This window comes from Anolis sagrei, chromosome 2 (assembly GCF_037176765.1).
Source record: "Anolis sagrei isolate rAnoSag1 chromosome 2, rAnoSag1.mat, whole genome shotgun sequence".
NCBI classification, from domain to species: Eukaryota; Metazoa; Chordata; class Lepidosauria; order Squamata; family Dactyloidae; genus Anolis; species Anolis sagrei.
Window position 1 is genome coordinate 28,220,684 of NC_090022.1, and position 5,530 is coordinate 28,226,213.

Genomic DNA, 5,530 nt, shown 5'->3' on the forward strand with positions numbered 1-5,530 from the left:
GCATGCTTCTACACTGTAGAATTAATGCAGTTTTAAACCACTTTAACTGCCATGTCTCCATGCTATCCAATTACGGAAGCTGTAGGCATAGAAGGTCTTGAACTTTCTCTGCCAGAGAGTCCTGGTGTCTCATCAAACTATGAATGCCAGGATTCCATGGTATTGAGTTAAAAGTGGTATCAAACTGGATTATTTCTACAGTGTAGATGCACCTACTTATTTATCCTTTTGTACTCCTCTGAAGGAGCTGGGGAGGTGATGGCCGACAGGGAGCTCTGACGTGGGCTGGTCCATGAGGTCACGAAGAGTCGGAAATGACTGAACGAATGAACAACTCCGGAGGAAACACCTTCAGTGCAAAAGTTGGCACTGCAGCATAAATAACAGGAGCCTTAAGCACGATCTACACAGCCCTTTGCCCCAGGAACTGATACCAGATTACCTGCTTTGAACCGGATTATATGAGTCTCCATCCAGGATCAGATCCTGGGATATAGGGCAGTGTAGAAGGAGTCTACACCTCTATATAATCCAGTCCAAAGCAGATAATCTGGATTTTATATGGCAGTGTAGAAGGGGCTTAGGTCTGGGCTGTTTCCCAAGGTCGCCCTTAGGATAAAACACAAGAAGAGCCACATATGCAACACTGCTTTGGACACCTTGAAGGTAAGAGAGGATATACAATCAATGTTCTGCAAGTCATTCAGTTTACTGGGTTACATGTCAGGGAATCTGCCAAGTCACCTCTTAAAACACCTTCAGGGAAAATGCAAATATTCCCAAATAATGGTAAAACACATCTGTAAGAAACATAATAGGTCACAAGTAAAGGGAATGAATAGTTTGCTCAAGTCCACAGGATGGTCAGATTGAGAACCCTTTGCTGGTGCCATGTGGCAAAGAGTTGCTCTGACTCTTCCTGAGTAAACAGGGTCTTCGGTTTTGCTTAACCTGGCGGACATAACATCAGTGGGCTGTTTTTGCCATGCTAATGATTAACCACATTATATTAACAGCGTGATGCAGCCAAAGGCACACTCTGACGACCACATTGCATATTGATTGTTAGCCTCATGATGGATAAAAGTAGTTACGAATTAAATATGGACAAACCAGCCCACAGATCTATGGTGAGAGAAAGCAAAACAAGGCAAGAGATCCAAAGTGAAACAAATGCTGCTCTTAACATTGGAGTAATACTGACACGGCACCCAGAACTGGACCTCACGACATTGGAGAGCTGTCCTTGAGATGGAACACGGAGTGCTTGATCGTCCTGCTTTCAGAAATGCAAAGTTAAACAGGACTGTTATGTTGAAACGTGTTTTCGAGATAATGAAAAGACAGCGTGTGAGGCCCCTTCTACACTGTCAAATAAAGCAGATAATCTGGATCCACTTCTACACTGTCAAATAATCCAGATTTTTAAAGCGGATAATCTGGATTTTATATGGCAGTGTAGATGGGGCTTTTTTCTGTCTTGACCTGGCTTGGGCCAACTTGGGCCCTCCTGGTGTTTTGGACTCCAACTCCCACAATTCCTAACAGCCTCAGGCTTCTTCTTAAGCGGCTGAGGGGGAAAAAGAAGAAGCCTGAGGCTGTTAGGAATTGTGGGAGTTGGAGTCCAAAACACCTGGAAGGCCCAAGTTGGCCCATGTCTGGTCTTGACTCATATATGTGCAAAAGTTGGCACTGTAGCATAAATAACAGGAGCCTTAAGCACGATCTACACAGCCCTTTGCCCCAGGAACTGATACCAGATTACCTGCTTTGAACTGGATTATATGAGTCTCCACAGCCAGATAATATGAGATAAGAAGATAATCCGGGATCAGATCCTGGGATATAGGGCAGTATAGAAGAAGCCAACGGCTCTATATAATCCAGTCCAAAGCAGATAATCTGGATTTTATATGGCAGTGTAGAAGGGGCCTCGGTCTGGGCTGTTTCCCAAGGTCGTCCTTAGGATAAAACACAAGAAGAGCCACATATACAACACTGCTTTGGGCACCTTTAAGGTAAGAGAGGATATACAATCAATGTTCTGCAAGCCATTCAGTTTACTGGGTTACATGTCAGGGAATCTGCCAAGTCACCTCTTAAAACTGTCCCAAGAGTTTACATTAAATTAACTATGTGGAAGTGAGAAGTAAAGGAGGAGTTAACTTGCTGAACTTCTCAGCAAGTTCAGGTAAAAGCAAACCACTACAGCACTGACTGGCTTGCCAGTTCTGACTCATTATCATAGAATCATAACGTTGGAAGAGACCTCATGGGCCATCCAGTCCAACCCCCTGCCAAGAAGCAGGAAAATTGCATCCAAAGCATCCCTGACAGATGGCCATCCAGCCTCTGTTGAAAAGCCTCCAAAGAAGGAGCCCCCATCACACTCCAGGGAAGAGAGTTCCACTGCTGAACAGCTCTCACAGTCAGGAAGTTCTTCCTCATGTTCAGGTTGAATCTCCTATTTTCCTGTAGTTTGAAGCCATTGTTCCGCGTCCTAGTCTCCAGGGCAGCAGAAAACAAGCTTGCTCCCTCCTCCCTATGACTTCCTCTCACGTATTTATACATATCATGTCTCCTCCCAGCCTTCTTTTCTTCAGGCTAAACATGCCCAGCTTTTAAGCCACTCCTCATAGGGCTTGTATTCCAGACCGTTGATCATTTTAGCCGCCCTCCTCTGGACACATTCCAGCTTGTCAATATCTCTCTTGAATTGTGGTGCCCAGAATTGGACACAATATTCCAGGTATGGTCTAACCAAGGCAGAATAGAGGGGTATCATTACTTCCCTGGATCTAGACACTGGACTCCTATTGATGCAGGTCAAAATCCCATTGGCTTTTTAAGCTTCTGCATCACATTGTTGGCTCATGTTTAACTTGAGCCAACTCCAAGATCTTTGGGACTCCAAGATCTTTTTCACACGTATGCCTGTGTTTTCATCTCTGACTTGTTTCAGCATATATTTATGTTGTCTTTAGTACAGTGGTTCTCAACCTTCCTAATGCCGCGACCCCTTAATACAGTTCCTCATGTTGTGGTGACCCCCCAACCATAACATTATTTTCGTTGCTACTTCATAACTGTAATTTTGCTACTGTTATGAATCATAATGTAGATATTTGATATGCAGGATACATTTTCATTCACTGGACCAAATTTGGCACAAATACCTGATACGTTCAAATTTGAATACTAGTGGGGTTGGGCAAGGGATTGATTTTGTCATTTAGGAGTTGTAGTTGCTGGGATTTATAGTTCACCTACAATCAAAGAGCATTCTGAACTCCACCAACGATGGAATTGAACCAAACTTGGCACACCAAACTCCCATGACTAACAGAAAATACTGGAAGGGTTTGGTGGGCATTGACCTTGAGTTCTGGAGTTGTAGTTCACCTACATCCAGGGAGCACTGTGGACACAAACAGTGATAGATCTGGACCAAACTTGGCGCAAATACTCAATATGCCCAAATGCGAACAATGGTGGAGTTTGGGGAAAATAGACTTGACATTTGGGAGTTGTAGTTGCCGACAATCAAAGAGCATTCTGAACCCCACCAATGATAGAATTGGGTAAAACTTCCCACTCAGAACCTGCGACCAACAGAAAATATTGTGATTTCTGATGGTCTTTGGCAACCCTTCTGACACCCCCCTCATTACCCGCCCAGGGGTTCCGACCCCCAGGTTGAGAAACACTGATTTAGTAGATTATTATTATTATCATTGTTATTATTATTATTTGGCTGTTGTAGGTTTTTTCGGGCTATATGGCCATATTCTAGAGGCATTTTCTCCTGACGTTTCACCTGCATCTATGGCAAGCATCCTCAGAGGTAGTCAGGAGAAAATGCCTCTAGAACATGGCCATATAGCCCGAAAAAACCCACAACAACCCAGTGATTCCGGCCATGAAAGCCTTTGACAATACATTATTATTATTATTATTATTATTATTATTATTACTCTTGAGATAAGGTCATTCCTCCATTTTACATGAATCCACAGATGGAACAAGTGAGCTCTTGTTCTTCGCCAGGGTTTGAAACCTCACAGATTCCCAATTCCATGGATGCACAAGTCCTATTATATACAATGGCATGATAAAACTGTATCTCTTATATGCTAATGGAAAAATCGAGATTTTCGAATATTTAGTGGGGGTGGGGAGAGTTATTTTCAAGCCCTGAAGGACTGAATGCTTGGATACACACAGAAGTCCCATGGCATTCCCTTCAAAAGCACCCAGATCCCACTATCCTCGGTTTGAGAATATATTTTTAGAAATTCCAGAAAGCAAACTTTTTGGGCTATATGGCCATGTTCTACAGGCATTCCCTCCTGACGTTTCGCCTGCATCTATGGCAAGTATCCTCAGAGGTAGTGAGATCTGTTGGAAGTAGGAAAATGGGTTTATATATCTGTGGAATGACCAGGGTGGGACAAAGGACTTTTGTCTGTTGGAGCTGGGTGTGAATGTTTCAACTGACCACCTTGAATAGCATTTCATGGCTTGGAAGTGCCTGGGGGAATCTTTTGTTGAGAGGTGATTTGATGTGCCTGATTGTTTACTCTCTGTTGTTTTGCTGTTGTAATTTTTGAGTTTTTTAGTACTATATGCCTGAGAATGCCATATAGCCCGGAGAAACCTACAACAACCCAGTGATTCCGGCCATGAAAGCCTTGGATAATACAAAGTAGAGTAAGTCAAAGGGAAAGTATCAGAGGAGCGGCACTGAGCCCCGCCCGCCTGGAGTGGGCGTGGCTTGCGTTCGGGGGCGTGGCCACCTCACTTTTTCCACCCCCTGAAGAGCAGAAAACTATTAAAGAGAAGGAAAGCGGGCGGCGAATGGGCGGAACCGCAGGAGCAGAACGCCCCGCCCCCTGTCGGAAAGTAAACAGTACCAGAGGGGCGTGGCTTAGGGGAGAGGCGTGGCCTCCCATTCTAAGCCACTCTGAGAAGTAGGAGAAAGGGAAAAGTGGGCGGTGCCAGGAGAATCGAAGCCCCGCCCAATTGGGTGTTGAGTGGCATCCACCCAGAGAGGAAGGAAAAGGCTTGTGTATGGCTTTCATGGCCGGGATCACTCAGTTCTTGTGGGTTTTTTCGGGCTATATGGCCATGTTCTAGAGGCATTTCTCCTGACGTTTCGCCTGCATCTATGGCAAGCTTCCTCAGAGGGTGAGGAACCTCACCCTCTGAGGAAGCTTGCCATAGATGCAGGCGAAACGTCAGGAGAAATGCCTCTAGAACATGGCCATATAGCCCGAAAAAACCCACAAGAACTGAGAAAAGGCTTGTCTTGAGTGGGCGTGGCTTGGCCGCAGTGTTCCAACCCTCGTGAGAGGCAGAACGCCAAGAGAGAGGGAGAAAGTGGGCGTGGCTTAGCAGCCCGCTCGACTCGGGGGTAGGCGTGGCTTAGCAGCGGTGGGCGTGTCCTAACACAGTGAGGGGCGGTGCTAGATGAGCCGAGGCCCCGCCTAAGTGGGCGTGGCTTGTGTCACTTTCCCAACCCCGTGAGTGA